This window comes from Hemicordylus capensis, chromosome 14 (genome assembly GCF_027244095.1).
Source record: "Hemicordylus capensis ecotype Gifberg chromosome 14, rHemCap1.1.pri, whole genome shotgun sequence".
In the NCBI taxonomy this organism is placed as follows: Eukaryota; Metazoa; Chordata; class Lepidosauria; order Squamata; family Cordylidae; genus Hemicordylus; species Hemicordylus capensis.
In genome coordinates, this window is record NC_069670.1 from 3899036 (window position 1) to 3925162 (window position 26127).

Sequence of the window (26127 nt, forward strand, 5' to 3'; positions counted from 1 at the left end):
TCCAAAGCAAAGCAAATACAAACTCTGGGGTGATGGGGGTGGGTGGGTAGATTTGGACACATAACAAATCAGGGGTGATTTTTTTTAAAATCAAAAAAATCAATTTGTGCACATCCCTACCGGTTAACCTCCAGACCTGACTACTGCAATGCGCTCTATGTGGGGCTGCCTTTGTAAGTAGTTCAGAAAGTGCAGTTGTGACAGAATGCAGTAGCCAAGTTGGTCTCTGAGTCATCTCAGAGAGAAAATATTACTCCTGTACTCAAAGAGCTACACTGGCTGCCAATAGGTTTCTGGGCAAAAAAACAAGGATCTGTTCATAACAGGCCAGCTCAACTTAGGCCCCCCCAGCTATTTTTGGACTACAACTCCCATAATCCCCAGCCTCAGTAGCCAACAGTCAGGGATTATGGGAGTTGTAGGCCAACATCAACTTCTGTGTGAATTCTCATTCTATCATAGCAAATGAGATTTTTTCAATTAAACAACTCTCATGACCCCACTTTCACTTTTTCACACCTCAATTACTATGAATAATATGAGGAAGTAATCAATTTAGCACACTTCACCTTATGAAGACAAACCTCATAAATTCACCAAAATTCACCCCTCTGCCCAATCACTCTGAAATTGGGGACGGGTGGTAGTCTCTACCCATTAGGCACTATCTACCAGCCCACCCCACTCCTTTGGGGCAGATCCACTTACTGCCCCCAATCTGCCCCAAAGACACCCAAACTTCAAATATTCCCAAAAAATCAGCCCTCTGCCCAATCCCCCTGAAATTGGGGTGGTAGCCTCCACCCATTAGGCACTACCATCCCACCCCACTCTTTTGGGGCAGATCCACTTTCTGCCCCCAAACTGCCCCAAAGTCACTAAAACTTCAAAAATTCTCAAAAAATCAGCCCTTTGTCCAATCCCCCTGAAATTGGGGTGGTAGCCTCCACCCATTAGGCACTACCACCCTACCCCACTATTCTGCCCCAGGCCCCACTTTTTGCCCCAATCTGCCCCAAAGACATGAAAATTTCAGAAATTTCCCAAAAATCAGCCCTTTGCCCAATCCCCCTGAAATTGGGATGGTAGCCTGCACCCATTAGGCACTACCACCTCACCCCACTCCTTTTGCCCAGATCCCATGCTATGCCCCCAAACTGCCCCAAGGTCACTAAAACTTAAAAAATTCACCAAAAATCAGCCCTTTGCCCAATCCCCCTGAAATTGGGGTGGTAGACTCCACCCATTGGGCACTACCACCCCACCCCAAAATTTCCCCCTTGGGCCCCTTTTTACCCACCCGAATCGATTTGGATTCAGATTCGGATTAAATCCAAATCCGAACCGAATCAAGGGTGATTCGGGTGACTCAGATTCGGGCACAAAACAGAACAGGGGTGATTCGGTTCAGGTCCGAGCCAAATCACCCAAAAACCGAATTGCACACCCCTACTCAGTATATGATAGCTTCCTATGAGACTTTGCATGCAGAAGTTTTCACACATGGCTCTAGGCCTCGGGGTTTCTGGACAGCGAATCTGCTTCACAGCAGATTTCGAGGCATTTTAATTTGAGGGACCAGATGGACCATCCATATAGCCATCAGCACCTCCTTCACATAGCTGTCAGCACCTCCATCAACACATTCAGAGAAAGCAGAAGCCCTGGAGTTTTTCCCCCAAAAAGCTGCCAGAAATAGAGGATTTTTTTACCCCGGACATAACTCAGGCTAAGCCAGAATTTGCAGCCTCCATTCAGGGAGAATCTAAGCAGGGACGCATCTAGGGTAGGGCAGGCAGGGCACGTGCCCCGGGCACCACTTGAAGGGGGGGTGCCATTTTGTAAAATTAATTTTTTTTTAAAAAAAAAAGGCTGCCGAAAACAAAATGGCCGCCATGCATGCTCAGATGGCCTCTGTGAGGCCCTAGAGGCCAGCGGGGGCAGGGGAGACCTTTGCAGACCCCCCACGGCCTTTAGGAAGCCCCCTGAAGGGGATACAGCTAATTTTTTTTTTTTAAAAAAAAATCAATATAATATAAGACACTGTGCACATACTCAGATTGGCACTATGTACAGAGAATCAGGGCTTGTGAATACTGAGCCGAAGCTTATGAGCTAGGATTGTATTCATTTGCTCTTACTTTGCTTCTTGTGATAAGTGAGTTAAATGTGATGTCTTAATAATATGGCTATTAATGGTGAGTTTGTCTTTGAATCAGTGTGAAATCCTTAGTATTAAGGCCCACTGGGAGTTTCTTGCTCTCTTTCTCTCATTTTAACTGTCTTTCTGAAATACTAGAATATATTCCAAGCAGTGACACAGTTTACTCTGCATATCCTTTAATTATTTTCAGAGTATCTGGGAAAAGTCAAATTCTCCATTGATTTTTAAAACTTATGTGATGGTGATGCTACAATACATAGTAGAGAATTAGACAGGCACTTCTGTTTAGTTTTCCAAGTACACCTCCAGATAGTATCTGGGTATTTCATGAGCCCCAGCATACTGAAATTTGTAGTTCTCCAGCATTTTTTGGTCTGGCTACGTCCACTGCTAAATAGTTTTTGAAATATTAAAAGATTAATGAGCTTGATTTGTATTTTTCAGCTGATATTATGGTGAAGTTATCTGAAAGATGGGTGTCAGATGTTTGGACAGGGGGTGCAATTTCAGTGCTTGCCCTAGGCACTATTTTCTCTAGATACGCCTCTGAATCTAAACCCTGTCTGTCCTGGTCCCTAATAGCCCACAGGGAGGTCAGATGAAATCCAGCGAATATGTGGACTGGCACATTCCAATCAGGATTGGATTCAGGGGGAAAGCCCTGTCTGTAAAACCTCCTGGTGGAGCTGGAAGATACTCCTACCTGAAACCCTGGAGAGTTGCTGCCATTCAGTGTAGACAATACTGAGCTAAATGGAGCAATAGTCTGACTCAGTATATGGCAGCTTCCTATGTTCCTATGACTTGGAGAACCCTGTATATTGATTTGTCAATTATTTATGATGACCTCATTGATCCTTTGGAGTCATCTGGATGTAACATCATCTTCCACTTAAGGAGTGACACATTTAATCCTCCTCCACAACAAAATCTGAGGAAATGCTCTGGGATGTATTAGTAATTTTTGAAAGAAATGAAGACAATTCTCAGAAATTTCTCCTGGGCAGTAACTCTGAAATTCAGAGAATTTCAGTTTCTCCCTGGAGAGGAACCCTGATTTTGGGAAAGAACATAGTTACATAGGAAGCTCCTTTGTAATGAGTCAGACCCTTGGTCCATCTGACTCAGTATTATCTACACTGACTGGCAGCAGCTTCTCCAGGTTTTTGAGCAGGATTCTTTCCCAGCTCTACATGGAGATGCTGCCAGGGATTGAACTGGGGCTTTCATCACCATTCCATTTTCTGAAATTCAGGGATGATTGCCATTCTGGATCAATTTCTCCTTATCCCTAGGCTTCCCCTGGATTCACAGAACTCACTTCCCTGATTGGCTTCTTGGCGTGGTTTTTCTGGAGATCACGAAATGTTCCCAGAGCAATGGATTTCCAACAGGGATCATCAGTGATGCTTGTCAAATGCTGGGATGATTTTGCCAGAAGGTAGCCACATTTCCTAATCTGGATATGACGTTTCTCAATCATCAGCATGCCGGCTTGATAGTTTACAGGCCTTACACAGTTGACACAGCACGTCTCGTGTTGTAACCTGATCTGGCATGATAAACGATTTATCTTCAAGGGAGGTGTCATGGCATGAGATAACGTCCTCTCTAAAACGGCACGTGTTCTTTGTAAACCTCACACGCTTTCCCTTTCTTTTTGAAACTTGAATTGAGATGTTGCTCAAATAGGTCCAATCTCAGGATGTGTCCAAAATTACTCTAACTTTCATCTGGATCCATCCCCCTGCTGTTTGGAGAACTTCCCGGAAATTATTACATAAAAGTCGGGGATTTGGGCCGGTTGCCAGGTTATCGTGAATAACTGTCCTCAGCATTATATATGAAGCTACCTTATACAGAATCAGGCTGCTGGTCCATCTAACTTAATATAGTCCTCTCTAGGGGTGTGCATGGAACTGGCACGGGCATTTCGGTTCAAATTCGAACCGAATTCGAACCGAACGGCCTGGTCCGTAAACCAGTTTGCTTGTCTTGCTTGTAAAGGGGAACCCAGTAAGGGTTAGGATTTGCTGACTGTGGGCTGGTAGGCAGCCCAGATCTGGCCTCTGCATGGGCAGTTCAGTTCAAATTAGAATCGACTTTGAACTGAACCAACTGGTCCTTGAACCAGTTCAATTGTCTTGTAAAACGGAATCCAGTAAGGGTTAGGAAGGATTTGCTGCCTGTGGGCTGGTGGGCAGCCCAGTTCTGGACTCCACACATGCACGGGAACTGCCACCACGGCCACCACCACGACAGCTGGTACGGTGCCCTCTCGCCCGCCTCTCTTTTCAAGTAGGCAGTACCCCTTTGCTTGTAAAGGGGAATCTTTACTGGATTCTCCTTTACAAGAGAGGCGATCGAATCGGCCAAACTGGGCCTGGTTCACTTCAAACTCAGACCGGCCCCCTTTTTGGTGGGCTGGTCCGGTTCCAGCTTGAATCAGTCGAACTGGGCCAGTTTGAATTGGATCATGTTCGATTCGAATCAGTTAGGCACACCCCTAGCCCTCACTGACTAGCTGTGATTCTCTAAGTTTTCAGAATAGGGCATCAGTCACCAGCAGACTCTTGTGAGCAGTCCTAACATTAGCTCATTTTAATATGCTACCCACGGTGGTTTCAGAAGGAAAATGTAAGAAAATGCACTATGTAGATCAGCTTCGCCCTTGTGGCCTGGGTGCCAGTGAAATGATGGCTCGTGTTTTATTAGATGGTGACCTTTTAGATGGTGAGCCATTTGGGGACAGGGATCCATCTTTATTTATTTCTCCCTCTCTATGTAAACCGCTTTGGGAACTTTTGTCAAAAAGTGGAATATAAACCTGCTTCATCGTCGTTTTATAGAAATATCCATGCCCAGGGTACCAGACCTTTGTGAACTATTTTCCCAGGCCATACGTAGCTCTTTTATCTCCAACATTGACGCTCCGAGCAGAATGTCGTAATCTCTTGAAAGGTTGCCAAATTTTGTTTGTCTGCTTGTAGAACTCGGCAAGAGCTGATTGCTTTTCCATAATGTATTTATCCACTGTTGGTATTGTAATATTTTTGTCTGTGAGTATAATCAAGACTACTAATACCTTTGGGGAATAGTGCCTTAGCTTATTGTTCAAGCATCTACTTTGCAGGCAGAATGTCCCAGGTTCAATCCCTGGAAGGATCTCCAGGTAGGGCTGGGAAAAACTCCTGGCTGCAACCTTGGAGAAGCCGCTGCCAGTCTGTGTAGACAATCCTGAGCTAGATAAACCAATGGTCTGACTCAGTATATGGCAGCTTCCTGTGTTCCAATGAACCTTTGATCAGCACAAACGGTTCAACTTGTAGTTTGGTTTAGTGCATGCTGAGTTCTATGGGAGGAGAGCTGGTCTTGTGGTCGCAAGCACCCTGGTTTGCATTTGAATGGGAGACTACATGTGTCAGCATTGTAGAAGTGTGAGCACTGGAAGATATTCCCCTCAGGGGATAATGGAGCTGCTCTGGGAAGAGCAGAAGGTTCCAAGTCCCCTCCCTGGCAGCATCTCCATGATAGGGCTGAGAGAGACTCCTGCCTTCAACCTTGAAGAAGCTGCTGCCAGTCTGTGTAGACAATACTGAGCTAGACGGACCAAGGATGTGACTCATTATATGACAGCTTCTTATGTTCCTATGGGTTATTTTCACTTAAATAGTAGCTCTATCTGTACGTAGAATCAGGACTGGGAGTGTGGTATGTGGATATTTAACACCTTCCCGCTGTGCTGTGATCTTAACGAAATGTACACCCTTGTACATTTCAAGTGGCTTTTAGGCCTGGGAGAGAAAATTCTGTTAATGACCCCCTCCTCCTCCTCCTCCTCCTCCTCCTCCTCCTCCTCCTCCTCTTCCTCTGAATATTCAGATACCACTTTTCAATCAACGCCTTCAAAGCAATTTAGATATAAAAATAAATAAATGTTAAACATGGTGGGTCCTTGTCCCAAAAGGGTTCATAATCTAAAATTAAACTTATGATAGACTCTAGCTTGAGTTTAAAAAAAACACAACCACTGCCCATGAGTACTTGTATGTAATCTCATTGAAATCAAGTAAGAACCAATGAAGAGATGTGTTAGGATTGGACAGGGCTGGTTACTTTCACCTTGCTAAAAATAAAAAAATCACCACTTGAAAAGGAGCCCAGAAGATTAGTGTCATGAGCAGTAATCCACAGGAACACAGGAAGCTGCTGTCTACTGAGTCAGACCATTGGTCCATCTCACTCAGTATTGTCTACCCAGACTGGCAGCGGCTTCTCCAAGGTTATAGGCAGGAGTCTCTCTTGGCCCTGTCTTGGAGCTTCCGGGGAGGGAACTTGGGAAACTTCTGCATAAAAGCATGCAGGTGTTCTGTGGGGGATACCTTACAGTGCTCACATATAGTTTCCCATTCAAATACAGACCAGGGTGGCCCATGCTTAGCAAAGGGGACAATGCATGCTACCACAAGACCAGCTTGTTTCATTATATTATAATGAGGTAAAAATGATAAATGCTTCTCTGAGGGCGGGCAGGATGCCTCCTTGTTTTAAGGAGCCTATTATAATTACACCACTTTTGAAGAAAGCTACACGGGATCCCTCCGAATTAGCTAATTACAGACCTCTTTCTAATCTTCCATGGTTGGGCAAGGTGGTTGAGTGGGTGGTGGCCTCTCAGCTCCAGGCAGTTTTGGATAATGCTGATTATCTAGACCCATTTCAAACTGGCTTTTGGGTGGGCTATGGGGTTGAGACTGCCTTGGTCGGATTGATGGATGATCTCCAATTGGCTATTGACAGAGGGAATGTGAAACCGCTGGGAGAGATCATCAGGAGATTTGGTGCTGGGCATTTTCAGTACCTCAAACAGTACCTCCAGTGACTGTTGCTGGTGTCTATCATGTTTCTTTTTAGATTGCAAGCCCTTTGGAGACAGGGATCCATCTTATTTATTTATTATTTCTCTGTGTAAACAACTTTGGCACCTTTTGTGGAAAAAAGGTATATAAATAGTTGTTGTTGTTGTTGAGATACACACACACACACACACACACACACACATATGCATGCTGATAACACCCAGATCTACTTCTCCATGCTGACCTCATCAGGAAATAGCATATCTTCCCTAAAGGCCTGCCTGGAGGCAGTAATGGGCTGGATGAGAGATATATCTTCCCTAAAGGCCTGCCTGGAGGCAGTAATGGGCTGGATGAGAGATAACAAACTGAATACATATAAGATGGAGGTAATGACTGTGTAGGGCCAGGACCCGAGAGATGACTTAGATCTGCCTGTTCTGGTTGGGGTTACACTTCCCCTGAAAGATCAGGTACGTTGCTTGGGAGTGTCTCCCTGGATTCTCAGGTTGAGGCAGTGTCCGGGAGCGCTTTTTATCAGCTTTGGCTGATACTTCAGCTACATCCATTTCTAGAGGTGAATGACCTTAAAACAGAGGAACATAGGAACATAGGAAGCTGCCATATACTGAGTCAGACCATTGGCCCATCTAGCTCAGTATTTTCTTCACAGACTGGCAGCGGATCCTTCAAGGTTGCAGTCAGGAATCTCTCACAGCCCTATCTTGAAGCCAGGGAAGGAACTCACAGCCCTATCTTGAAGCCAGGGAAGGAAGCCAGGAGAAGCCAGGGAAGGAACCTGGAACCTAGGTGCTCTTCCCAGAGCAGCTCCATTCCCTGAGGGAAATATCTTACAGTGCTCACACTTCTAGTCTCCCATTCAGATGCAACCACGGCAGACCCTGCTTAACTAAGGGGACAAGTCAGGCTTGCTACCATCAGACCAGTTCTCCTCTGGTACCCTCCAGGCTTGACTACTGTAATGTGCTCCACGTGGGGATGACTTTGTACATAGTCCAGAAACTACAATGGGTGCAGAATGAGGCAGCCAGATTGTTCTCTGGGACAACATGAAGGGACCACATAACACTGATTTTAAAGGAACTGTACTGACAGCCGATATGTTTCCGGGTGAAATACAAAATGCTGGTTATCCTATATAATAAAAGGCTAAGTGAGTGGCCGTGGCTTTGGAACGTTGGGGATCTGCGTCCCTGCCTCCCTGGGCTGTTCTGGGCCTGCGCAAAGCGCAGGCCCAGAAGACCCCAAGGGACACAGGACCGCAGACACCAGTGTCCCACAGCCACGGGCGGCCATTAGCCGGTGTGTGGCGGCAGGGGAAAGTGGCCGAGGCGGCGGCAGAGCCGCCGCCTCGGCCATGAGCTGCGGCACGGCGAGAGGAGGCCGAGGCAACCAGAAGCGGCCGCCCTGAAAAAGGCGAGGGCAATGGCGGCGGGGGAAGACTGAGACGGGGGACAGGGAAGCTGTGCGAGGTGGCGGCGAAGCCGCCAACGAGGCCCCCGCCCGCTCACAGCTGTCACCCCCGCCTGCTCACCCGCCCTCCCAGCTGCCCAAAATGAAGCTGGGCGAGGTGGCGGCGAAGCCGCCAACGAGGCCCCTGCCCGCTCACAGCCGCCCCCACCTGCTCACCCGCCCTCCCAGCTGCCCAAAATCACCTTCCCCGCTCCCCCCCAAAAAAGATTAAGGGCCAAAATGGCCCATGAGAAGGTGGCCGCCCCCGCATATCGCCCTCCCGCCCACCCAGCTGCCGAAGACCACCGTACCCGCTCCAGCCCGAGGGAAAAGAGAGGAGCTCACGAGCAGAGCTCCTCTCTGTGCTAAGTCACTGCTCAAACTGCCGCTATGGACGCAAAGGACGCCTATTGCGTCCATTGTGACAGTATGGGCAGCAGCTTAACACAGAGAGTAGCTCTGTTCCCGAGTTCCTCTCTTCTCCTTCGGGCTGGAGCGGGTACGGTGGGCTCCGGCAGCTGGGTGCGCGGGAGGGCGATAGGCGGGGGCGGCCACCTTCTCATGGGCCATTTTGGCCGTTATTCATCCACACACACACACCCCAAAAAAGTAAAAGCAAAAATAAGGAAGAACAAAAACAGAGACAACAACAAAAACAAAAAAAACAAAAAGAGAGAGGGGACAAGGGGGAAAAAAAGAGACAGAGAGAGAGAGAGAGAGAGAGAGAGAGAGAGAGAGAAAAGACGGGATAGAAAGCTAGCGCCCATTATCATAACGGGCTTAAAAATACTAGTTACCTATAAAGCCCTTAATGGTTTGGGTTCAGGCTATTTAAGAGAGTGTAATAAACCCTGCCACCCGTTATGATCTTCTAGACAGGTCCGGTTACGGTTGCCACCAGCTCATTTGATGGTGACCCAGGACCGGGCTTTCTCTGTGGCTGTTTCAGGACTTTGGAATATGCTCCCTGCTGAAATAAGAGCATCTCCTTCTCTTCAGGAAGAACCTCAAGACTCTCCCATTTTCTCAGGCTTTTAATGAGGATTAATTTTAATAATTTGAACCATGTGTTTTCATAATTATTTTATTCTATTTTTATGGTGTCATGAATTTTAATCGGCGACGTCTAAATATTTTAAATTTTGTGCACCGCCTAGAGATTTTCATATCAGGTGGTATAAAATATGATAAATAAATAAATAATTATATGCATACATGTTGGCCTACTAACTGTTGGCCTACTGCTAATTTGAACAGGGTGCTCAGTCCAAAGGTCATAGGAACATAGGAAGTTGTCTTCTACCGATTCAGACCATTGGTTCATCCAGCTCAGGACTGTCTACGCAGATGGGCAACAGCTTCTCCACGGTTGCAGGCAGGAGTCTCTCTCTCTTTGCCCTATCTTGGAGATGCTGCCAGGGAGGGAACCTGAAACCTTCTGCATGCAAGCAGGCAGGTGCTCTTCCCAGAGCAGCCCCATCCCCTGTGGGGAATCTCTTACAATGCTCATATATAGTCTCCCATTCAAATGCAAACCAGGGTGGACCCTGTTTAGCAAAGGGGACAATTCCTGCTCACTACCACAAGACCAGCTCTCCTCCCATAGACAATGGAGTTGGAAGGGATCTTGAAGACTTCATACAATCTTCCCCAAATGATAGGCCTCTAATAATGGAGGAGAGGTCTATCAATGGCTGCTAGTCGGAGGGCTATAGGCCACCTCCAGCCTCAGAGGCAGGATGCCTCTGAATACTAGTTGCAGGGGAGTAACAGCAGGAGAGAGGTCATGCCCTCAACTCCTGCCTGTGGGCTTCTCAGAGGCATCAGGTGGGCCACTGTATGAAACAGGATGCTGGACTAGATAGGCCTTGGGCCTGATCCAGTAGGGCTGTTCTTATGTTCTTTTGATCTCCAGAGACGCTCCAATGAGCTGAAAAGCATCTTTGGGTTGCATCCAGAATGGTTGCCAGCAGCTTCCTCTTTCCACAGCGTCTCCTTCATTCCCCTTTTGCTCGGGAAGTGTGAACCTCGAGTGAGCTGAATCGCCTCCTCCTCCGTTCTTCATCCTCCCTTTCATCTCCGGAGAACAGCTGCAGGGTGTGGTCCTCACATGCCTGATAATTAGAAACACCTGCTAATTAGCGATAACGTGAGTCTGCCTCTGCGTTCCCTGCCGACACATCATTAGGCCTGTAACTCATGGCAAGAACGTTGGCACACGGTCAACAGGCATCTCCTGAGCATACATCACCTCTGTCTCATGTGCACAAGACAATTTTGGGGAACTGCTTATATTCCCTGCTCCCTTCCAGAGCTGTCCCGTTCTCTGTTGGTCCTGGTCTCTTCTCCTCTTCTTCTCCTTCACTTCCCAGGGTAAGATGGATTTCTTATTCTTTCATTGTTGTCTTGTGCTGGGGGGCCATTGGATGGCATTGGAGACCCTCAATAAGCTTCCTGCTCTATTTGATTATATAATGTCCACTTTTTTTGTAATCGGAGTGGAATTAATGGTTATATTCATATATTCCTCTGTATCCAGCCATGTCCGTTTCTTGGAGTTAATCTTAATGGAAGCTTGTTTGGGGATTACTTTGGGCTGTAGGCAAATATTCCTGACAAATGGCTTAATTGCTACAATTATTAGCGGACGCTTCAACTGTCCGTGTTTTGCCTTTGGGGACCATGTCGAGTTTTTCTGAGTTGTATCTCTGAGAGGGGTGTGGTGGATGCCAAGGCTGAGGAGAAAGGATTGTCCCAGTTTTGCTTCCTTATTTGCAAATGGGGGGGGGGGACACTGTGGGGGGCAGGAGAAGCTAGGCAAACTTTCCAGCAGTGTTCCCATCCGTGGTGACCATGTTGTTACCCAGAGTTCTCCTCAAGCATTGCTCCCTCAAGCATTGTGGGGAGGGAAATTATGGGTAAGATGTAGGCCACCTTTGCATCAACAGTGGGTTCCCACAATTCCTCCCCCCTTCCCTCACTCTCTCATCTGAATTCGGATGTTCAGGAGAACTGTAGTCAGTGAGACTGCGGAAAGGCAGGGGGAGCTGGCTGTAAGGGCTTCCTTCTTGACAGAAGGACAGCCCACATAGCCAAGCAGGCCAGTACCGTGGTCTTGCATGACATGCAAATGAGGCCTCTCCTTCTCCTCCCTTGCTTTTTGAGTTCACAGCACCATGGATCAGGAGCACGCCTGGCTCTTCCACCCTAGTTGCCCCTCAGGTGAGGATTGCACAAACTAGCTTCTTGGGTTTCATGCCAGGAGGACTTACAGCTCATGCCTGGTGGACAAGATCTGAGCTGAATCTTAGGCAGGTCCAAGGTGGAATGGGCAGAGATGGGATAAGGTCTGCCAGGTGGAGGGAATCAGAAACCCAAAGGAATGCAGAAAGGTGGCTGGAAGCGGATGGCTTTGTGTAGGAGAGAGAGGGTGAATAGGGCTGAATCCGAAAAAGAAATCTGATCAGACAGCTGAGCTGCCAGGTCACCAGGATTAGCTTGGAGACTCCAAGGATCGGCATCCTTCCCCACTTGGCTGTTGAAAGCAGTCCTGGAAATTCTAATGGCTTGATATTATGGGGAATGTTGGAAAAAATAGTGCTGGGGAAACCCCTCCAGGAATAGCTCCCAGGCAAGTTGGCTACCCTATTAGAGAAGCAGATCGTTCAAAATGAGGACAATGTATGGCATTTTCTACCATGTATCACCAGCCACTAGTGGATGGCTCTTTGCTTAGGTGGCATTTGATTATTATTATTTTAATATTCATATTAAATGAATATTATACAATTCATATAATATTCATATGATTTGAATTATAATATTCATGTAATATGAATTAGTTATATAATATTCATATAATATGAATTATTCATATAGTGTCCATATAACACGAATTATTCATATAATATTCATATAATGTGAGATATTCATATAATATGAATATTTTATTGATATTAATAATTGTATTGATAGAAATAATAATAGTGATAATCATAAATGCCACTGGTGTGTTTGGTCAAGGAATTCTACAATGTGTAACTTTGCCAAGTTTGGAAAACCAGTCACATATTCTGCCGGATGTCAAGGTCCAAGAAATAAATGCTACTGCCTGCCTGGAATTGCAGAAATGAGGTGCTGTCAATTATCTGATGGGTCACAATTCATGACTGATGTTCAGCTTGATAGGTCATACATTGTGCAGGTCTTCAGTAATTTAAGCAAAAGGGTCAGATCCTGGCCCTGAGGGACCTATAAGCCAAGTGACCATTAGTAAGATGGACAGTATAATGACCCAGGGGATTGCTGGAAGTGCAAACAGCATGCGGGGACATTTTATCACATGTGGCAGACTTGTGGCAAAGTACAACAATTCTGGGGGGAAATTCACTTAAAGATGCAGCAAATTTTAAATATAAATTTCCCTTACCTATCAGAGCGCTTCCTGTTAAATGTGACTAAACCCAGTATATCCACCAAATATACAGAGTTATCTCTATATATGATTACCGCTGCTATGATTCTTTATGGTAATCTCAACTGGCAATCTCAGATAATCCTGACTTTGTACGAATGGCTATTAAAATTATGGGAATATGCTTCGATGGCTAAGGTGACGGCCTACTAGCAGAATAACTCAGATAAAACATTTGTGTTAACTTGGGTACCTTTTATAAATTTTAATATAGTGCAAGGTCACCACCCACACCCAAGATTTGGCTTTTTTTAAATATTGAGGGCTGGTTCATATTTCTTACTTTTCTCCAATTCTTGTTATGGGGTGAAGTCTGGCAGAGGCTGGAAGTGGTATTGTGGATTGTTATTTGTAATACTCCATACATAACTAATGCAAGTTGGAAGTACAAAAAATTTGACCAAACCGATTTGAATTCAAATTTGATTGATTGATTGATTGATTGATTGGATTTATATATTGCCCTTCCAAAAATGGCTCAGGGTGATTTACATCAAAATAAAAACAATTAAAATCAATTAAAAGTTACACACAAAAACTATAAAAACTACGTAAAACCAATTAACAATTAAAGCATTTAAAACGTGGAGGACCAGGCTAAACATTTACGACAATTTAAAAACCCTGGAAGGCCAGTCCAAACAGATAGGTTTTAAGGGCTCTCCTGGAAGCCAATAATGAATTCAAATTATGGATTTCAAATTCAAATTGAATTGGAATTGATTTGACTTAAGTCTGCTTGCACAGAATGGGATTGGTTCAAATTGATTCGAACTCGGGTGAATTTGAATCAAATTCAAATTGAATTTGAGCAAATTCTATTCGAGTTCAGGTGAATTTGAATCAATTTGAATGAATCCTATTCTGTGCAAGCATATTTGAGTCGAATTGGTTAGAATTCGATTCGAATTGGAATTGATTTGGTTGAATTTTTTGCACATCCCTACAACTGTGTATGTCTAGCCTGAGGAAGAGAAGACTAAGAGGGGATGTGATTCCTGCATTGAGCCAGAGGTTTGGCTAAGGAGCTCTAAGGTCCCTTCCCACATTCCATGGAACATTCCATGAAAATGGCCAGCAGGGATGACCTGACTGCAGATGACTCTATCTTTAATCAGGTCGGTGTAGGAGTCAGCTGTGACTGCTGGCTCTTGTTCTCCTCCATGGGTCTGAATAGTAGAAAATACTGGGGTGGGGAGCACAAGACAGACAATCTTCCTCCTAGCTCAGCTTTTGGCTGCTATGGCAGGTCCTTAAAGCTGTGAGCCAGCATGGTGGAGTGGTTAGAGTATCTTGGGCAGAAACTGAAAAAATTAAGCATGCAATTGTGTGGATTTAGCAAGTTAGGAGGGATGAACTGAAGTTTATTTCAGTAAATCTTAAAAGGATGAATAACCCTCTAAAAAGGAAAACAGTTTTCGTGAGTGTTGGACTAGGAGCTGGGAGACCCAAGTTCAAATCCCCACTCAGCCATGGACCTCACTGGCTGACCTCCCTCAGTCTAACCTACCACATAGGGTTTTGGGAAGAATAAATATATCCATGCAACCGTTCTGGGCTCCTTGGAGGAAGGGCAGGATAGAGATGTGGTATAGAAATAAATACTAATCCAATAGCTCCCTTGAAAAATTTGCCGACATAAAAGCATAAAGTGTATTTAAGAGAGCACTTTCTTCTTCATGAACCTGGTTGCCTATTAAGATCATCGGGGGAGGGTCCAGTTGCAGTTACCACTGGCTCATTTGTTGTCAACCCCCAACTGGGCCTTCTCTAGGGTTTCCCCAAGGCTCTGTTACCGCCCCATCTCTGGCTGGCTGTACACGATTCTAGAAAACGCACCTATTTTCCTCAGACTTTTCATTCATAATGTTTTAATGCTTGATTGGTGACTATCTTAATGCGTTTTATATGGTTTTAGATTTTTAACTGGCGTTGGGTTTTCATGGCGAACCCCCCTGAGATTTTACAGGGGGCAGTATAGAAATGCGGTTAAAAAATAAATAAATGGATCGGCGACAACCTGTTTTCTGCTCCCTTAGGCTACCTGAAGGTGCTCCAGCCTCCATCAAAGATGCATTACTACGGACAACAGTCGAAGCAACCCTGCCTCCCCCCTCCCATGTGCCAGCAAACGACTGGCATTAAAGGCACATCGCTCTGTGCACCGCAATACAGACCGCAGAGGCAGTCGTACCCATCCCAATGTATACCCCAGTACCAACCATATTGCGTACCTTCGGGTACACAAGCTTATCCTCCGCAGTCATGTGCCCCACAATACACTCAGGCATGTCCTCCGCAGGGCAAAGGGGGATATGCGCCCTGCAAATCGGTGTCTTTTGGATGCCAACAGTCATGTGCTTCTCAAGTTGTGCAGCCGTGTGCTCCAAAAGGGAGATCATCCTACAGCTATCAGTGTAGTCAGGGATGTTCCCCCCAGCAGAGCTCGACGCAGTATACACAATGTGCACAACAGTGTGGAATGAAGGGGGGCCGGCAGTGGGTGAGCCAGCCGTGCATCACAAAAGGAGGCCCGGTGTGTGTGACCAAGGGAGGCCAGCAGTACTCAAGCCAACAGTGCATCACAAAAGGAGGCCCAGTGTGTGTGGCCAAGGGAGGCCCAGTGTGTGTACCCAAGGGAGGCCCACAGTACTCAAGCCAACAGGGTGTAACCAAGGGAGGCCCGGTGTGTGTACCCAAGGGAGGCCCAGTTTGCGTCACCAAGGGAGGCCCAGTGTGTGTAACCAAAGGAGGCCAACAATACTCAAGCCAACAGTGCGTAACCAAGGGAGGCCCGGTGTGTGTACCCAAGGGAGGCCAACAGTACTCAAGCCAACAGTGCGTAACCAAGGGAGGCCCGGTGTGTGTAACCAAGGGAGGCCAGCAGTACGCAAGCCAACAATGGGCAACCAAGGGAGGCCCAGTGTGTGTAACCAAAGGAGGCCAACAGTACTCAAGCCAACAGGGTGTAACCAAGGGAGGCCAACAGTACTCAAGCCAACAGTGCGTAACCAAGGGAGGCCCGGTGTGTGTAACCAAGGGAGGCCAGCAGTACGCAAGCCAACAATGGGCAACCAAGGGAGGCCCAGTGTGTGTAACCAAAGGAGGCCAACAGTACTCAAGCCAACAGGGCGTAACCAAGGGAGGCCAACAGTACTCAAGCCAACAGTGCGTAACCAAGGGAGGCCCAGTGTATGTAACCAAGGGAGGCCAGCAGTACGCAAGTCAACAGTGGGCAACCAAGGGAGGCCAGAAGGGTGGTACACAATATGGTGGTTCGTGCCGCCGATCGTCCCAGGTGAAGATGTCAACCAGTGGCCAAAAATATCGTTCGGCTGATGACTGGTTTTTTTGAGAAGCAAAGAGAAATTGGGCAGCTGCACAGCCAGAAGACAAGCAACCAGCTCCAATGGGCCTCAGGACTACCAATCCGATGACTATTTCCATGACGACGGCACACACTCGTCCCATCAAATTCAAGGGAACTCAGTGAAATGGCAATGTTCATAGTAAACAAAAGGAAGCACGTCTTCATGCCATACGGAATCACCAAACAGCTCTCACGGCCACAAGACTTGGTAAAAGCCACTTAAAAGCCACCTGCTTAGATGGCGGTTCAAAATTTTGAGGCAAATTCACGGAGGACAGAGATGCATTACAACCACTATTCGCTGCGGTCGCTCAAAACAGCTGGGGGGGCCAAAGCTGAGCAGGCCTGATCTAGGCCAACCCAAGAAAATATCCTTGATCATGATTGACCAGTTATCTAGGGGGGGAAACCCCTCTCTTTTAGAAGTTTACTGCTTAAATGCTGTTGGGTGGGGGGAGACGCTGTTGATCAACATTTAGAAAAAAATGGGGGGAGAAAAACTTTGGGTTGCTCTGTCCCGAAAGCAAAATGATCCTGAATAGCCACATGTGTGATTCAGGCCCAATTTCTGAAACATTTTATGTGAAAGAAGTTTAGACATAATTGATTCCGTTCACAGTCCTGATTGGAATTCTGTCTGTTTCAGGGCTCCTTGTTTGCCAGATTTGTGGGGGTACTTTTTAATTACAGTGTCTTAGAATATCTGCTGTCAAATTTTCATTTAATTTCATGCTGTTTAAAATCCTTTTAGTATACTTTGGAGGAACTGTCTACATTATTTTTGTTGTTGTTATTATTAATAGTAATAATCCTTTTGGTATTATTATTACGGTTAACATGATTTGATATGTGTGGTATTATTATTATTACTATTGCTATTATATTACTACTATTATTACTGTTTCTATTATTATTCATGTTATGATTGGTGTTTTGAATTTAGATATTGTAATGGCTCCTACAATGGGCCCCTTACCATGGATTGTGTGTGTTTTAATTTCCATCTGATGTTTCTGAACATTCAGACAGGGACTGCAATGCTGGTCATCTTGGGTCTCTCAAAAGCATCTTGGGTCTCTCAAAAGGGCCAGTTGCTGATCCCCGAGATATCAGTGGTTCAGTCTGTGACTGAGCCAAACCAAGCCTGGTTCAGCGTTGGACGGGTGGCGGGTGGTGAGAAAGGTAGTTTAAAAGATCTTCTTACTGCCCAGGGAATCCTAACCAGATTCCCCTTTACAAGTATTAGCTCTGAACCACCAAACCGGTTCAGTCAAACAGAGCAGACTGGCTGGCTGGTTCGATCGAACCAGTTTGGCAACAGTGGCTTTGGCTCGAATTCGATTCGAATTCGAACCGAACCACATTTTGGGGTTAACGCACAGCCCTGCAACAGAGTTATCACTCATTATTAGAGTAATATGTTTCGGAAAATAATAGCTTAATGTTGCTTTTTCCTTCCTTTCTGTTTCAATTCTTTGTGGTTTTATTGTGTTGGGTAGCCTCCCGTTTAATGTTTTGTTCTCATGTCTTAATGCTGGTCATTTTAAAATATGTATATTGGTCTCAACAACTATAAGGAATCCAGTGTCCAAAACCACAAATGTTCAAAAGCAACGCAAGCGTCTTCATTTAAAACACATGAACTAGAAGCGGAGGAACCAAAGAGAGAACAACCAAAATTTCAAAATTCATCAAGCAATACCGCATTCTGTCCAAAAAAAGTCTGAGAGGAAGGATTTTATATAAATGTAAATGGACATTAATGCAAGAATTTAATGTAAATTTAAGGATCTAAGGAAAGATCTAATGTACATTTAAATTAAAGGATTTAATTTAAAAGAAAGCAGAAATTGTGTGAAGAGAATATGCTTTCGAAAGGGATTCCAGAAACGGGTGGGGGGGGGTTCACAAAAAAGACTCTATTGAGTTAAAATGCTCAGCATTTAGGGCATTATATCAATGTGCTAAGTAAATAAGTAAGTCCCTGTCAAGACAGGCACATCCTGACCGAAGCCTTGACTAACAGCCTCTTAGATCATGTGTGGTGAAAAAAAGGAAATTTAGTTAACATAAAACCTAACCAGTAACAGGCATAATTTGCCTCCGTTTCTTTGAGGAATGTATCCAACTGAAAATAAATGCATACTGAGTAGATTTGTACAGGTACTTACCAGAGGATGTTTGTGCCTGTGGGATTTTTAAAATAATAATATGATTGTATAATACTTTTTCTCCTGGAACATTAAACTTTTGGTGACTTGCCTTCGGGGACTTCCTGTTGTTTTTCTTTTCCATCTTTATTTACAGTCAACTCTCATTTGAAAAAAAATGGCTTGTTTGTGGCGTATGCCCCTCAGGTCAAAAAGAAGATGAACTTCTTGGAAGTTTGACAACCTTGGGAAATGGTTCTTATCTGAAAAGGAAAGGCCCACAATAATGTTAACTGGCTCATTTTTTTAAAAAAATGGGAAATATCCCTGTAAGGATGCCTGGCTGTTGACAATCAGGAAGATGTATGGAAGGGACCCTGACGAAAACCCGACCCTGTCCAAAGGCGTGAATCAATTCAAATTGATTAGACTTGAATCGAGCCGATTCAAATTGGAACCAAATCACCCCTAAAAGGGGTTATTCAATCCAAATTTGAATTGAACTGGTCAGATTCAAATCCATATCAATTCGTATAAATTCAACGACAGTTGAGCAACATTTTGGCACCTTTTAAAAAAAAATTCAGGCACCCTGATTGGTCAAAAAGGGCACCAAAAGAGTTTGAATCAATTTGAATAGGAATCGAATTGGCCTGTTTCAGACCAATTCTATTCAAATTCAAATTGACCAGGTTCTATGTGAATTTGAATCAAAACTGAAAATTCTATTTGTGCACATCCCTATCAGGTGTCCATGCCAAGATGGCAGCAGATGGTGACAGTCTTAACATGTACCATTGTATGCATGAAATACTTTTCATGATTGTGAACTCTGCTTTCCCATGGACCTCAACCATACAGAGAGAACCAGTAATGAACAAAAAGGTGGTGGTGGTGAGGAATACAAAATCCCTCTTCTAGCTGTGAGGAGTCCCTTTTTACTAGGGCAGGGCCCAATAAGGAATGACACTTTAACAAGAAGGATTTATTAATAATTGGAAAGAAAATTATAGATGCATCAACAATCAATGCTTCAATTCAAGTAAAACCCTTCCCCAGGAACTACAAGAGCCATGCAGACACATCCAAGCATTTACATGAAAATAAATTCCCTGATGCAGCTAAATTTACCCCTATCCTTCCTACTTACTTCCAGGTAAGGAACTCCCAGTTGATTCCCAGCCCCAGGCTATTAGACTCCCTTTGTCCTACAGTAGTTGCTGATCAGAGCTCCTTCAGAGGCCCCCAGGGAAGAATTGAACTCTAAAACACCCCTCCCCGACTCCTCTATAAGCTGTTGTCCAATAAACCCCGCCCCTCACTCTAGATTTGGCCACAGGGATTTGGTTCTCCTGGACTTTCTTCCTTATCTGGAGAAGCCCATTCTCCAAGCAGTTACTCTAGTTGATGCCTAGTCCTCCTCAAGGGTGACTATCACCACAGAACCCTACAGTATACAACTGGGAACGATGCTTTCCCATTGATCCCAATCATACAGAGGGAGCCCAACATTTATACAGTGAGGAATTGTATTAGGAACTTTGTTTTCCGATGGATCCCAATCACACAGAGAAGGCACTATGTCTATACAGTTGTACAATTGGGGACTCTGCTCCCCACTGGATCCCAATCATACAGAGGGAGCCCTATGTATATACAGTTGTATGATTAAAAACTCTGCTTTCCCATAGATCCCAATCACAGAGAGGGAGACGTACAGAGGTATGACTGGGAACTCTGCTTTCCCGTGGATCCCAATCATACAGAGGGAGACGTACAATTGTATGATTAGGAGCTATGCTTTCCCATGGATCCCAATCTACAGAGAGAACCTTGTGTGTATACAGCTATATACCAGGTGACTCCATACAGACATTCAAGTGAACATGCCCAGATTGGGGGGGGGGGCAGGGCCTGCCACTGTGACCCTGCTCTCCCCCACCCATTCAGTCCCCCACATTCATATATAATGAGACTGCAGAGACTGGGAGAGTGAAAATAAGGTGAGCCAGTCATGAAGGCCAGCCATAATGAAAACCCAGCTACGCCCCTGTGTTTACTCTCTTCCCTCAATCCAGCAAGGGCTATTTCCGTGCCTCCTTCAAACAAAAGGGTTTGGCTGACCAGTTAATGAAGTACACCCACAAAGCTTCCACTGGGACCTAGATTTTAATCAAGGGCTACCTCAAATATTGTTTGTTTTCGTCAGCCTCTTCATTAAAAGGGAGGAGGAAGACACACCACCCTCCAATTGTCCTCGGGGGGTTGGCATGGATTCGGATGGAGTTTGCCAGTTCTAAGGTTTGCCATGAAAACATTTCTACCTATGATGGCTACAGGGTTTCTCTGTTCCATGGAGAAGTGAGCAGCGGCAGGGACCCAGCCTATGCGTGTTTGGGGAATAGCAAAACAAGAGCCAATTATTGACATAGACTTTCATAACTGCAAGGTAGATGGCCAAGGTATTACATGTATTTATTATTTATTTGCTTGCATACACCTAGATAAACAGACACACGCTCCACTTTTGAGCCACAACTGGTTTACCCTTTTCATTTAAATCAAATAACAATTGACATCAACAACAAACCATAAGCAGGGTTCACGCAGTTGTCTGAACCTAGGTTTAAAGTTGGAAGCCAACATTAGTGTGATTGTGTGAACCAGTAGGCCTCTGTGCCTATTCAGAAAATTTAGATTCTGATTCGACCCAATCCAAATTTGGCAATATCGAATTTGGATTCTATGGGCTCTAGTAATATCGGATTGGATTCGGAATTTGAATCCAAATTCTGACTTATATTCAGATCTCCCCCATAGTTGTCAATGGAGAAATTGGAAAACAACAACAGAAATCACCAATGGGTCCTAGAGTCTTGAAACCTGTGACAAATGTGGGGAAAGATGGGGAAGGAGGTCAGGGTTCCCTGTAGTGGATTTGAATAGAATCAATCCCCTGATTTTTGGTGAATTTTTGAAAAAAATATTTTAAAATGGTAAAATTTGGCTTGTTGTAAGTCAAAACTTTACAGAATGTTCTGGATCTGAAGCCCCTCCTTGGACCATAATTCCACCCCCATGTGGAGGGGAACAGACATTCCTTTGATTTTATATTATTGTTTTTCTTCCCTATTGCAGGAGCAGGCAGATCTTTAAAAGGGAGTTTAAAGGATTTCACACTTTTTGAGAAATTCTTTCTGACCACAAAAACAGAAACATTCAAAGTCCTTTCACTTTTACTTTCTGTGTCCTTCTGCAATGGACTTTTGTAAACAAGCCAGATTTCACCGTTTTTAGCCACTTTTACAAAAAGATTTAAAACAAAATCACCAAAAATCAGGGGATTGACCAGGGGATTGATTTCAGGGTTTTCGCTCAACTATGCCAATGAACCCATGGTTCCGCACCCCGCCTCCCACCACTCCCATCCACTTTCTGATGACAGGGAGAGCTGTTTCTCTGTAGTAGGGGTGTGCACAGAACCAGCTGGTCCAGTTCAGTTCGAGTCCAAAGCAAACTCCAATGGCACCCCCTTGAACCCCCTCCCCAGTTCGGTTTGGTCTGGGGGGTTGTGAGCTTTTGAAAAAATGTACCCCTTCTGGGGGAGTTACCCAAAGCAGCGGGGCGGGGGTCCACAGAAGTTCCCCCTCATGCTGCCGGCTTCCGTTAGTTCCAAAACTGGCCATTCTTTGGCCCATTTTTGGGCCTTCCCCGACATGGCGCAGCCGCCATTTTGGAGGCCACAGCACCTGCACAATGGTCCTCTGCATGGGGAAGGGGGAACCCCACAGACACCCCCCCCCCCGCCACTCCCTCAGATAACTCCCCCAGAGGAGGTAAGTTTGGGGGGAAATCAAAATTAAAAAAAACACCTCGAACCCCCCGAACTGGCCAGGGGGGTTTGGTCCGTGGTTGGACCAAACAGGCGGTGGTTCTGTTTGGCCCCAAACAGTCAAACCGAACCAGTTCAACGTCAAACATGTTTGACATCGTACCTGTTTAGACACATCCCTACTCCGTAGTCAGAGAGACTGCAGAGAGGTAGGGGAGCTGTCTGTGCAGGCTTCCTTGATATTCACAGAAATGCAGAGGTGCGGTTCGACACTTTATGTGCGATGTGTGCGGCAGGTGCACACACAGCCCATACTTCTGCCAATTTCCGGCCAAGAATGGGAGAGAGGGCGGCAGGGAGGTACGCTGCCGCACCATGGATTTTCCAAAAAACAGAGCACCGGTGGGAGAAAAGCGATGGGAGGGGTAAGTGCACCCTCCCCCGCCCTTAGACACACACCCCAGCATCAAACCGGTGGAACCACCGGTTCTGTGCACATCCCTACTTCCTTCTTGATAGAAGGACAGGCCGCACAGCCAATCAGGCAGGAGTGAGGGAGGAGCTTCTTCCCTCAACTCTGATTCCATGGGACCCAAACTGCAGGGCCAATGTTCGGATGTAATGCTGGCACTGTCAAACCAGAGGTAAGAGCGGCACAACTCCACTTTGACCAAAGGTTCAGAGTGGAGTTTGGCGAGGGAAACCCCAGGTCCTTCTTCACCCTTAACGTTTGCCGTATCCAGACGTGCAGCTTTGGAACGGGAGTGAAGGGACCTTATTTCATCTGAATTTGGCCAAGGAGATAATGGTAAACTGCAATTCCATACTACAATATGGAGATCATGGATTGCACTGGCATTTCCATTGTTGGGCACTTGATTAAAAACTTTAAAGAAGCCACAAAGCCTTACTACTCTACAAGGCTACTGTCTGTAACAGAGCTCCAGGTCTGAGCTGGGAAGGGGCCTGAGGAAGCAATTCAACAAATTAATAATTTAAAATGGTGATTAAATCCTGTCTGCTGGGGAATGGGAGGACATTCCTTGGTGAAATTTGGCAAGAGACACTAACATCCTCAGCCCATATTTGCAAAGGCTGAAGGCCACTGGTGAAGAACAGGGATCCATAATTTGTCCATCTGTTGTTGAACTACAACTCCCATCATTCATTGTCATAGCGGCCGCTAGGCGAGGATGATAGGAGTTACATAAGAACACTAGAACAGCCTTGCTGGATCAGGCCCAAGAATGCCTATCTAGTCCAGCATCCTGTTTCACACAGTGGCCCACCAGATGCTGCTGGAAGCCTACAGGCAGGAGTTTAGGGCATGCCCTCTCTCCTGCTGTTACTCCCTTGTAACTGGTACTCAGAGGCATCCTGCCTTTGAGGCTGGAGGTGGCCTATAGCCCTCCAACTAGTAGCCCTTGATGAAGTTCTTCTCCATGAAGTTATTCAAACCCCTCTTAAAGCCATCCAAACTAGTAGCCACATCTTGTGGCAGAGAATTCCACAAACTGATCATGTATTGTGTGAAAAAGTATCTCCATTTGTAGGTCCTAAATTCCCTGGCAATCAGTTTCATGGTATGACCATGGTTCTATTGTTATGTGAGAGGGAGAAGAATTTCTCTCTATCCACTTTCTCCACAGCGTGCATGATTTTATAGACCTCTATCATGTCTCCCTGCAGTCATCTTTTTTCTAAACCAAATAGCCCCAGGTGTTGTAGCCTTGCCTCATAAGAAAGGTGCTCTAGGCCCTTGATCATCTCGGTTGCCCTCTTCTGCACCTTCTCCAGTTCTACAATGTCCTTTTTCAGATGTGGTGACCGGAATTGTACGCAGTACTCCAGGTGCGGCTGCACCATAGTTTTGTATAAGGGCATTATAATATTAGCCATTTTATTTCCAATCCCCTTCCTAATGATCCCTAGCATGGAATTGACCTTTTCCACAGCTGCCGCACATTGAGTTGACACTTTCAACGAGCTGTCCACCACGACTCCAAGATCCTTCTCCTAGATCTTGGAGTTGTTGTCCAACATCTGCAGGAGGGCTGAAGACTTCTTCTTCTTCTTCTTCTTCTTATTATTATTATTATTTTATTATTTTTACATTTATATCCCGCTCTTCCTCCAAGGAGCCCAGAGTGGTGTACTACATACTTGAGTTTCTCTTTCACAACAACCTGTGAAGTAGGTTAGGCTGAGAGAGAAGTGACTGGCCCAGAGTCACCCAGCTAGTTTCATGGCTGAATGGGGATTTGAACTCGGGTCTCCCCGGTCCTAGTCCAGCACTCTAACCCCTACACCACGCTGGCTCGCATACATACATACATACCTACATACATACATACAGTCTGGGTGTAGAAGAAAGGAATACCTGTGTACCAAATGTCTACCTCTGTTCTTGAACCACAAACTTTTCTAGATGGTTCTTAATGTGTTGGCATATTTATAGCAGATGGACGAGGAGGGGGTTAAGCATCATGTTGACTCACCCTTCACAATTACCGGTGTGGAGTCTAGATGAGGTTCTTTCAGATGAAAGGCACCCCTGAGGCAACCCCAATGTTAATTAAAACCATTTAAATGACAAAGCACGATATTATCAACATTATGTCTTTAACTATGCCTATGGAATATGGGCATTCCTTACAGAAGGTGTGGGGGTGACTTCCCTGCCTCCCTCTGGAATTTTGCCAACTGGATCTATGCCACCGTCCTAAGTTGTTTATGATCATTTATACAGGCTTTTCCTCTTGTTTTCACTCCTAAACAGGCTCAGAACAGGAACAACTCCTTTCTACATGCCTTCTGCAGTCCAGCTCCCAAAGGGTTCTTTCTTTCTTGGGATAGTTCTCAGCGGGCGTGTCCCATTTCCTTTCCAGGTTATGGGTCTGCATGCCCAAGAACCCCCACAAATCCCGCAGCTGATTAGCTCTTCTTAATCCTGGAAGTGTGAAAATTCTCAGCAGTTACCCGCCATGTTCCCTCTAACAAGGATTCCCAGAAGTTGTTGACTACAACTCCCAGAATCCCCAGCCATAATGGCTTTTGCTTGGGGATGCTGGGAATTGTAGTCAAAGACATCTAGGAATCCCGGTTGAGGGAGCACTGGTTACAGTGGGAGAGCATCATCTTTGCATGCGGAAGGTTCAATCTGTGGCAGCATCTCCAGGTAGGGCTGAAGAAGACTCCTGCCTGAAACCTTGGCAAGCTGCTGCCAGTCAGTGCAGACAATCCTGAGGTAGATGGACCAAGAGTCTGACTCCGTATGAGGCAGCTTCCTCTCTTCCTAGTAGGGAAAGAAATATCCTGCTATCTGGGCCAAGAAGCACCTTTTCAAGTGGTGGCACTCTTATATTTAGCATGGTGGAAACCACTGTCTGTATTCTACCCAGAATAGTATATTTCCAGTGGCTATTTATTTATTTATAATATTTCTATGCCGCCCAGAACTTGCACCTTTGGGAGGTTTACTGGTGTCAACATCATCATGTTGCTTGTGTCAACATCATCATCATCATCAACAACAACAACAACAAGCCTTTCTGGGACACGAAGCCGTCTTCTATTTTCTTTTGCAATTGGAAACAGCTTTGAGAGCTTCTCTGCTGACAAGCAGTATCTTATCAACTTTTAACAATTATTAATACTCTTAATACATTAAAATACTTTAAATAACTATTTAAATATTTTAAATAACTATTTAAACACTTCAAATAATTATTTAAATATTGTTAACCATTATTAACTATTATATTAATCATTGTTATATTACATCTCTGGAACTTATATCTCTAAA

The 26127-nt window shown here is 45.2% G+C and overlaps 1 protein-coding gene across 7 annotated transcripts in view; it reads right to left on the bottom strand.

The window, feature by feature from the left end:
* LOC128337139 (uncharacterized) overlaps positions 1-26127 on the bottom strand; it is a 155429-nt gene that overhangs the window by 40132 nt on the left and 89170 nt on the right. For 4 of the 7 annotated variants that reach the window (XM_053277775.1, XM_053277777.1, XM_053277778.1 and 1 more), the window contains one exon: positions 18512-18753. The exons of the other annotated variants lie outside the window; for them this stretch is intronic. The gene's annotated coding sequence lies outside the window, so the exon portion shown is untranslated. The remainder of the gene's footprint in view (positions 1-18511; positions 18754-26127) is intronic. 7 annotated transcript variants of the gene reach the window in all.